Below are 11,229 nucleotides of genomic sequence, written 5' to 3'. Positions count from 1 at the left end.
CGCTGATCAAAAAGATGTCAACAATAGGAGCCGATTAGTATCTGCTCCTGGCGCTAATTACTGTAATGGCTGTCAAACTTCAAATTTTTGGCGGCGAAACATGTCACGGAAACAACAGACAAAAATAACCTTCCCAGCACGCGCGCGAACTTTAAATAGATTTTAAAAAATTATCATGGGGCACAGGGATTCGCTCTCTTAGCTCATTCTCTCTCGCGCAAAGGTATTCACTTGAAGAACTTGAGATGCGTGGTTATTATGCTAATTTGTAGAGACTATAGAAATCAAATCTTCGCATCGCTTATTCATTTTGCCTTGAGAATGGTGTCATGATAATACCGAAACGTCGGCTTTTAACGTTAATATTCGCTTGCTTATGTTTTAAGAAATCGTTATTGATCAAGACTTTAATGGAATCAAGCTGCCTTTTTATATTTGATGCAAACACAAAGGCCAGAATCGCATTTTTTTTTTTATTTTTTTTTTTATGTCGATCTGGAAAGAGTCGTAGATAAACAGCGAAATTGCCAGTCGATTTTTCCACAAAATGCCTGTTAACAGATTAAATGCGTGTAACTCTGGCAGGATTGGTTAGAATTTTCAAAATGAAGTATAGTGCCTGTACGGTAAAAAGATATGCCCCTTGTTGAATTCGCTGCCCGCCAGCAGCTTGATCGCATAAAACTGAAATCAATCTGTTGTGCAGTAATTGATGGTTTTTACAGTGACGTCATCAGATTGCAAAGTCAAAAAAGCGAGGTTTTACGAATTCTTATTTACGCTTGGTTGAAGATTAATAGGAAATAAATCTTTTCACAAGTTTCCAGCCCCAAAGCATGTTTCATTTCAAGAATACAGCAGTTTAAACTTCCGAGTTTTCACAGTGCGTGACACCAAAATAGGAATGCTGTCTCATTGAAAAAAGTCTCCCTGCTTGATTTTCAGCAGTTTAACCATTTCAGGTATTAAAAGATGTGTTTATGCGTACGAATGCTAGCTCTCGAGTGAAAATGAAAGAGCTTTTATAGAAAAAATGAACTTCAGATTGTTTTGTTGATTTCCGGCGGCCATATTGATGGACAGTTTCTGTCCACCAATATGGCGTCTCCATACAAAGGTGCGTGAAATGTTTCGGCAAATAACTCAGAAACTGTGGGCCACAAAGACCTGAGATTTGGACAAATTGTTTATATATTAGTCTTTTATAACATTTCATTTTCTCGGCTTCTTCCACTGGACGGTTTCAAATGAATTTTTTTGTGCCGTGTTTATTGCGTGACAGTGAAAACGAAGAATAGCTGAGCTTTGACCATTCTTCTTGGAAGAAGTTTTAGAATGAGTATATATGAACCCACTAAATATGTATGAAACTATGAAACTTGGATCTGTACGTATACCGACATGAAGTAGACTTTAAATCTAACAAAAACTCACGGTTATTTAAGACGATTACAAATTCTTCAATGTACGTATTGTTTTCCCTTGTATTCCTAGAGAGCCTTATTGCTTGGTTAGGTGATTGAACTAAATCTTCGAGGGCAGTTTTTACCACAGGTTAATATACCCTTAATCAAACAAGGCTATCTATATATTATACTTTAGAAATATTTGTTTCGTTGTCAAGGTAGAAAATAGAGCTGAATATAATTGATCATTCGCTCGGCGTCTATCGGTCTTTCTTTCAACCTTAAACATCAATATTCAGTTTTGGAAACCGAGAACCGTACTTCCTTACATTAATTCAGTAGACCTGCACCGTTCTAAACCTCTTATTTCACTGGTGCCCTTTAATCTGCACTTTCATTGTTCTCAGGGATTGGGGTATTGTTATGTGACAATCTCTATTGTTTTCCCAGCTAATCAAAAACGATCTTTCAAATAGGAGGAGGATCGCATTAATTATCCGTACACGAATGCCGACAAATTACTTAAAGGCGGCCGCTTTTAACATAAATAGTGATACAGAACAAGGTTAACAAGAATGTTAGAAGGTCGCAAGCCACTGAAAGACAGTAATATAATGAAACCTTTCTAATTATGGGGAGAGAGGAAAACAAGCAAACTTTTACAATATTATTTACACTGAAATAATTTCTGACTCAGTCCGCGTAGCTTATGGATAAGACGCCTGTCTGCTCAGGGTGAGGTTAGCACTGGCCAAGTACACAAAAAAATGATATTTATGATGTGATTGTACTGTCTTTTTTGACTTCGACAAATGGTTAGACATTCTGTTTTTTTTTTTTTTCGGATAAGTATGAAAACCGTTGTCGACAAAAGAAAATTGTGATACGCTGTGTGTGTATTGTTGTGGAAGGTCCACATCAATTCAAGCTGCCATATACTTAACCGACCTGCTTTGTGATTAATGATATGATGAAATTATATATATAATCTTTTTTTCGTTGACGTTGAATTTGAGCTATACTTTAGCTGCTACGTCTTCCCGAAAACTAGTTGCGATTTCTCCTGGCAACGACGACACTGTCTTTAATCTTATGTTGAACTGAAGTTTTTCGTGCATTTTGACAACATTTCTATGTTGTTATAGAAAATAGTTCTCTTGTTGTTAAAAACATCACCACAAGGATAGTTAAATATATTAGGACAGCTTCTGTAGTTTATATGTAAAAACATATAAAAAAGAATCGAACAACGACACTTTTTTGGATAATGTGTGACATCATTTCTAGAGAGGCAAAAAGAGAAAAGCCAGTTTAGAAAATATTTCAAAAAATCTTACCTTCTCTATATGTATGAATAGCTATGAAATATCATTCTGTTTTTTTTTTTAACCATGCTTTTTTTGATTTTCGAGTAAATTGTATCTTTAAACACGTATGCGCGCTGTTTATTAGTCAATTGCCGGATCATAATCTATATCAATGTTCAATATCAATATTCTGTTTTGAAAGGCGAGTACCATACTTTCTAAAAGTTATTTTTTGCACATGAATGACAAATCATTCAGAGGCCCCTTTTATGGTGAGATAATATAATGAGATTTACAAAAATGCATTTAGACATTTGCAAGTGATTGAAAGACAGTGATATATTTAAAGCTTATAACCAGCTGGAGGACAATAAAAAAAGAACAAACAATATTCCCACTGAAAAAAATCAGCTGATTTAGCTAGGTAAGATGGATCATGAGCTGGCCCGTCGAGCGTAGTTTTGCACTGTACAGGTCATCACTCGTGGTCTCGAAATAACTGATGAGGTTGTGCTGCCATTTTATTTTTATTATTTTTTGACAACTACAAATGTTTAGACATTTTAGTCTCTTCGGACATGTGATGCTCTGTGTATATAATAATTGTTGTTAAAGTAGCAGATCTACATCAACTTTTAAGTTGCCATATATGGACAAAACCTACTCTATGATCCACGATCACATGATCGAATTTAATTTATTATATAGTTATTGCTGTAAATACACGTCTATTAGCTTGATAGCAGAGTTTTTTCTCCCTGACTAGCATATATTCTTTAGTATCTTTGTGAAATCATCCAACTTTTTCCTCCTGGAATTGAGCATAGATCTCTGGATTTTTTAGCAATGAGTTGAAGCTTTTTCGTTTGAAGTTTATTGTTTTAAGTAAATGAAAGTATATGATCTGAAGCTTCGATTTTACCCTTAGCTATATATTTTTTCTTGTTGACATTTTCAATTGAGGACGTACTTCAGCTGCTACGTCTTCCTGGAAACTGACTTTGTAGTTGTGATTTTTCTCAGTGACGACGACATTGTCTTTAACCTTTTGTGAAACTGAACTTTACAGTATATTTATTACTCTTGAGTTTCGAGCATTTTGACGATGCTCCTACGTTGTTCTAGAAAATAGTTTTCTACTTCTTAAAAATATAATCATGATCGTAGCTCAATACATTGGGAATAAAGCGTCAGTGTCAGCGTCTGCAGAGTATAATATTATATATTATTAAAGGAACAGTATCCCGTTACTGCGCATGCACCAAACTTTGATTTTTGGACAGGATGTCGCGAAATCAAAAGATGCGAGGAGAGTAAGAGAACCTTGAAAAATCCGTTTGCATCGCGCTTGACCGGATTCAATACGACACTAAAACTCCTCAGGATTACAGATCAATGATATATTGTTCCTGTTAAGTTTCGATTTGGGCAAAATCTGGATTTTTTGGCGTTACTTTTATTGCCGTTGGCCGGAGGACCAAAAGATTGGAAGCACTTTGATGCCGATTGAAGGCTTATTTCTTCTGCTAGCTTCCATACAAGCTCAGATAATTGTGAAAGGAATACACAGAAATGAAACGGCAACAATAAAGACTGTAAGAAAGAAACCATTGAGACATTGATGTGACTGAGGAGATCTTGTGGAGGGGAGCTTCATGAAGCAGAATGTTTTGCAACGACGCGTTAGTAAACTAACGGCCGACAAAATCAAACAAACAGGCGCTACATGTTTAGAAAAACTAGTGCCATGAAATCATAATATAATTTTTGACTAACCTTTCTGATTATTCATAGCGTTGAGATTGCATTTTTATTTATGTATTTCAAACGTTTGAGGCTAGAACGCGAGGAAATCAGGCAGATATTACTAGACTTGGAACAACTGACCTCTGACACGAGTTTCAAATTAGAAAATATGTTTTTAAAGCGGGCGGAACGAGATTTTCGGGTCGCGAGGCGGCCCAGCTAGCGATAAAATCACGATAAATCTTCGAACCGGGAGCCAAATTTTTATTTAAGACGAAAGACTTCTTTGAAAGTCTAAAATATTACTTGAGAATATAAACAACAAATCTCTGTCGGCGGTGCGGTCCGGAAGCAAATCTTGTCGAGTCAATATGACAGTTCTATTGTCTTTTGAAGAAAAACCAGAGAACGCTCGTGCGTGCCCATAATCGGGACACTGTCCCTTTAATAGAAAATTGCTTTTATTTTTTAATTTCGTCCACTCTAGTTTTCTTCGTCAGGCTCCACAGGATTTTAATGCTAAAGGTGAAAGCAACGCGCACGACACGCTTTCACTTTAAAACAAAAGAATTTATTGTAACACGCTTTAGCACGCTTGCAATCTTGCCTCATTTGCAATTTCTTTTGTTTCAGAGGACACGCTTGAGACAATTAAGCGTGAGCAAGTCGAACAAAAGAGCGTGTTAAAGTCTTCAAACAAAAGCTCGGTGCGAAAAAGCACAACACGCTTTCAGTGTGCGCAAAACCACGCAAGGAGTGTTATCTATAAGCTAAATAAATTTCCCCTACAAAAAGGAACCGTAAATGATTATGAACGGCACCCTTTTTTGGTAACTATCGAGAAAGAAAAAGTTCTACCTGAGCGATTGCAGCGATAGTATCTGATTGAAAAAACGTTGTCGCTTGAAAAGTATAAACAGTGAACGGTGGGACCTACTGGATTTATGGGTAGAAATTACAAGGGCTTCAGCATTATTTTCCCGAAAAATTTAGCTTCCAATTGAAAGTTTTAGGAAAGTGAGAATTTCATCGTATTTTCGGTTCCAAAAATTTTAGGATTCCTTTCTCTACGAAAAATAGCTAGGGATAGATAGGCTTCGAAAATTGTATATGCATGGAACGGTCATCTAGAAATGTTTAGCCTTCCTCAACCTATAGAAAATTCTAGGCAGTTTTTGTTTCTCCGATTTAATTACCTTCGTTCGTCTTAGCATGGCTTATAGAAATATATTAAACTAATTTATTCAACTTCATTTCTCTGTGCATTACTGCTAATAAATATTCCGGTACGTGACATAACTATAATTTTCAGGCGACATAACTTTAGTGCCTCGCATGCGATAGCAGGCCTCTTTGCGACTCCGGTCAGCAGCCGACAGCCGGAGAAATTGGTTTACACTGATCTCGCATTAATTCCAGGCTAGACGACCATTAAGTGGTGATTTTCAAATGGCTATGGTTACGATCTTACGATCTTACATGTCTTACCCCAATTGCACGCTAAGCGTGCTATAATTCGCACACTTACCGTGACATATGGCACGCTACAAAAAACAAAAGGTCTAGCGTGTTAAATTTATCAAAACAAACGCAAGTGTGTCCGTCTTTGTTTTTGCAATTTGATATGCGCATATCCGTGGTCTACGGCACGCTAAGCGTGTCGTGCAAGCGTGTCGTGAGCGTGCTTTCACCTTCAGCATCAAATTCCTGTGGAAGGTCCCATGGGCACAGGGATTCGCTCTCTTAGCTCATTCTCTCTTGCGCAAAGGTATTCACTTGAAGAACTTGAGATGCGTGGTTATTATGCTAATTTGTAGAGACTATAGAAATCAAATCTTCGCATTACTTATTCATTTTGCCTTGAGAATGGTGTCATGATGATACCGAAACGTCGGCTTTTAACGTTAATATTCGCTTGCTTATGTTTTAAGAAATCGTTATTGATCAGGACTTTAATGGAATCAAGCTGCCTTTTTATTTTTGATGCAAACGCAAAGGCCAGAATCGCATTCTTTTATTTTATGTCGATCTGGAAAGAGTCGTAGATAAACAGCGAAATTGCCAGTCGATTTTTCCACAAAATGCCTGTTAACAGATTAAATGCGTGTAACTCTGGCAGGATTGGTTAGAATTTTCAAAATGAAGTATAGTGCCTGTACGGTAAAAAGATATGCCCCTTGTTGAATTCGCTGCCCGCCAGCAGCTTAATCGCATAAAACTAAAATCAATCTGTTGTGCAGTAATTGATGGTTTTTACAGTGACGTCATTAGATTGCAAAGTCAAAAAAGCGAGGTTTTACGAATTCTTATTTACACTAGGTTGAAGATTAATAGGAAATAAATCTTTGTACAAGTTTCCAGCCCCAAAGCATGTTTCATTTCAAGAATACAGCAGTTTAAACTTCCGAGTTTTCACAGTGCGTGACACCAAAATAGGAATGCTGTCTCATTGAAAAAAGTCTCTCTGCTTGATTTTCAGCAGTTTAACCATTTCAGGTATTAAAAGATGTGTTTATGCGCACGTATGCTAGCTCTCGAGTGAAAATGAAAGAGCTTTTATAGAAAAAATGAACTTCAGATTGTTTTGTTGATTTCCGGCGGCCATATTGATGGACAGTTTCTGTCCACCAATATGGCGTCTCCATACAAAGGTGCGTGAAATGTTTCGGCAAATAACTCAGAAACTGTGGGCCACAAAGACCTGAGATTTGGACAAATTGTTTATATATTAGTCTTTTATAACATTTCATTTTCTTGGCTTCTTCCACTGGACGGTTTCAAATGAATTTTTTTGTGCCGTGTTTATTGCGTGACAGTGAAAACGAAGAATAGCTGAGCTTTGACCATTCTTCTTGGAAGAAGTTTTAGAATGAGTATATATGAACCCACTAAATATGTATGAAACTATGAAACTTGGATCTGTACGTATACCGACATGAAGTAGACTTTAAATCTAGCAAAAACTCACGGTTATTTAAGACGATTACAAATTCTTCAATGTACGTATTGTTTTCTTTTGTATTCCTAGAGAGCCTTATTGCTTGGTTAGGTGATTGAACTAAATCTTCGAGGGCAGTTTTTACCACAGGTTAATATACCCTTAATCAAACAAGGCTATCTATATATTATTCTTAAGAAATATTTGTTTCGTTGTCAAGGTAGAAAATAGAGCTGAATATAATTGATCATTCGCTCGGCGTCTATCGGTCTTTCTTTCAACCTTAAACATCAATATTCAGTTTTGGTAACCGAGAACCGTACTTCCTTACATTAATTCAGTAGACCTGCACCGTTCTAAACCTCTTATTTCACTGGTCCCCTTTAATCTGCACTTTCATTGTTTTCAGGGATTGGGGTATTGTTATGTGACAATCTCTATTGTTTTCCCAGCTAATCAAAAACGATCTTTCAAATAGGAGGAGGATCGCATTAATTATCCGTACACGAATGCCGACAAATTACTTAAAGGCGGCCGCTTTTAATATAAATAGTGATACAGAACAAGGTTAACAAGAATATTAGAAGTTTGCAAGCCCCTGAAAAAGAGTAATATAATGAAACCTTTCTAATTATGGGGAGAGAGGAAAACAAGCAAACTTTTACAATATTATTTACACTGAAATAATCTCTGACTCAGTCCGCGTAGCTTATGGATAAGACGCCTGTCTGCTCAGGGTGAGGTTAGCACTGGCCAAGTGTACTGCCTTGTTTGACTTCGACAAATGGTTAGACATTCTGTTTTTTTTTTTTTCGGATAAGTATGAAAACCGTTGTCCACAAAAGAAAATTGTGATACGCTGTGTGTATATTGTTGTAGAAGGTCCACATCAATTCAAGCTGCCATATACTTAACTCTTTGTGATTAATGATACGATGAAATTATATAATTATATAATCTTTTTTTTTCGTTGACGTTGAATTTGAGTTATACTTTAGCTGCTACGACTTCCCGAAACTAGTTGCGATTTCTCCTGGCGAGGACGACACTGTCTTTAATCTTATGTTGAACTGAACTTTTTCGAGCATTTTGACAACATTTCTATGTTGTTATAGAAAATAGTTCTCTTGTTGTTAAAAACATCACCACAAGGATAGTTAAATATATATTAGGACAGCTTCTGTAGTTTATATGTAAAAACATATAAAAAAGAATCGAACAACGACATTTACTTTTAAAAATTATTCTTGTGCGTTTCAAACTGCATTACTTTTTCTTAACATCTAATACTTGCGATGAATATTTCGCTGTGCGAACATAAATCTGGTCAGATGCTTCAAGCTGTTAAACAGTCGCTAACCTGGATGCCAGAGACTTTTGATTCTCGGTTTCCGGTTTCGGTCAATTCTTTATAGTGAGCGGTGTGCCCACTAATCGGCCTTTGAGCAACTGCGCCCTGTAATCGCGCCAGTAAAACAAAAATGTTCCATCTACACGCCCGATGCACTGTCTCCTCCGATTACAAGCACTTGACATCGAACCATACGATATCTTTTCAAAACCTTCTTATAATGATACACAGTTTAAATAGAGGTTTTGCTGTACGTAACCCTTACGTTCAATACAAGCCATAATCATATTTATCTATATCGCAACCACCCTTCCCCCTCTACTGCTATACCTGTAAGCCTAACCGTACATATCGAACGCACTCTTCTAAGCTCCGATTACTCGAAGTTATATTATAGATGGTGACCACTCTTTGGCGTGGCAAGTAATGCCTAGCTCTAGCTATTATCCCTGTCATCTTTGATGTTTTTGAGGTGAATTGATTTATATGCTATTTCCATGTCAATTCATCATCAATATATAATAAAAAAATTTATTATCTTTCACTTGTTGAATATGAGTTCCATTGATTTTTAATAACATATCTTTCATTGTTTTTTCTTTAACATAACATAACGTGAACTGTATTTATACTTGAATTTCAGAGTAGCCTCAAAGGCTAAAATTTTCGAGAAAAATCTATTTACATACATGAAAAATGTTAAATATACCGTTAGGTTTGAATGGAGATTGCTTTCAGGAATCTTCTAAAACCAGATGAAGTAGGCTAAGATCTTACATTATTAGGTAGGGTGTTCCATTTCTTAGATGCAAAGTAACGAAAAGAGTTGAGACCATAAGTAGTAGTAGCAGGTTTACATAGTTTAATTCCAATTTCCAAAGTAATACTGTTTTCTTAATCGAGACAGTAACCCACAGGATGCCCACGATATGAAATGGAGCAAATGTAAATCTGATTAGCATACGATCCGTTCGCCGTTTACTTCATTTATCATTAATTTTTATCAATTTTTCTTATAAATAGAGAAGAATGTACTGGGGTGTGTTTCTTTCTTTCTTTTTTATTAGTATGTAATTGTGTGCGAGTCTGCGATGTATATATGTTTAGCTTTCTTTTCTTTTCTTCTTTTCTTTTTTTCCTACATATTCATAAGGGTCAGTGCGTAAAAAAATGTAATACATAACAAAATAAACATTCTTTAAAATACCGAAAAAAAAAGGTTTACATAGTGATAAAATATTAGTTCTTCTAAGATTAGTTCTTTCTTTAGTTCTTTCTTGTCTTAAATATTATGAAGTGACTTTTATTTATATTTAAAGAGAGTTTATTTTCAAAGCCACATGCATGGTAATTTCATTTAATTCCTTATTAGTAGTATTGAGCAGACTATTTAGATTTTTGTCACTATGAAATAAATTTGTATCATCTGCAAATAAAATGAATGATAAAATCTTGGAGGTTTCATAGATGTCATGATATAAATAAGGAATAGCAAATGTGTTAACGTAGCATTTTAAGGTTAAATTTGACCACTGATTTTGTGTAGCGAGTTGTATGGTCACGATTGATTTCAAACTTGCATATATAAAAGAAGGAGGGCTCTGAGGCTTATTTGCTGAAGTTAGGGGAAAATCTGTCGTAGGATTTCGAGGTTACTTACATTTTTGGTAAAAATGCGGTTTTAAATACATGCCGATATCTCTAAAGCTTTTATACCTACAAGAAAATAAATAACATTTTCTTAAAGTTCCAATCTTTTTCTAACGATGCCAAAAACAGGTTAAATCGTTCCTGCTGAAAAACACTATTCACAAACACAACTAACAGCCATAAAGATAGGTTCGGGCCACCTTTTAAGTAATTTTCGGGTCTTTCTTGCAGGTTCCGTCAGATCAATGCAAGGAGGCAAACAGAGTGCCGCTTGTGAGTTTCATCGTTTAGTTCTTTTGTAAGTTTCTGATATTTTGCGTTCTCTTTTGCGTAATATAATGTTTTGCGTAGCTTCAGTCACTAGTGCAAAAGAAGCCTCACTTGTTTTCTCTCCTTAAATCGTTTATCATTTTCGATTTTGCTTGGTTGCTGACTTGTAAAATTTTTCGTAAGGGTGACGCCTTTGAGTCGCAATCTTAAATTTCCCTGGATCTGTTTTTTAAATCACAAAAGTACATGAAAAGAACAAATTTGCGAAGCACCTCCTCCTCCTGGGTCATAACAGGAGCCCATGGAACTCCTGGTAATAAAATCTGGCTAAATTTGTCCGTACGTCCGCCACCTCATTAAAACTGATGTAAAACAGTGTCACATTCACTAGATTGGAGTCCAATTTGTTTTTAATTTGATATTGGACATCCATGTTATGGTCAATTGACAGCTGCAAGATAGGGCATCCGCTCAGGAGGAATTTAATTTGCCTCTTGCTTTTAGCGAAAGGTGAATTGATTCCAGAAAGACATTACTTAAAAGATTCCACGAGAGCTTCGC

General features: G+C 36.0%; 1 long non-coding RNA gene across 1 annotated transcript in view; it reads right to left on the bottom strand.

Annotated features, from left to right (window-relative positions):
- The window catches only part of LOC140948618 (uncharacterized), a 15,026-nt gene extending 13,492 nt beyond the window's left edge, over window positions 1–1,534 (bottom strand). The window contains exon 1 of the long non-coding RNA XR_012167062.1: window positions 1,435–1,534. This is a non-coding gene — a long non-coding RNA (uncharacterized lncRNA). The remainder of the gene's footprint in view (window positions 1–1,434) is intronic.
- Between the last annotated feature and the right edge of the window lie 9,695 nt (window positions 1,535–11,229).

This window comes from Porites lutea, chromosome 9 (genome assembly GCF_958299795.1).
Source record: "Porites lutea chromosome 9, jaPorLute2.1, whole genome shotgun sequence".
NCBI lineage: Eukaryota > Metazoa > Cnidaria > Anthozoa > Scleractinia > Poritidae > Porites > Porites lutea.
The sequence above is the reverse complement of the archived record's forward strand: the minus strand, read 5'-3'. Positions and strand labels throughout refer to the sequence as shown.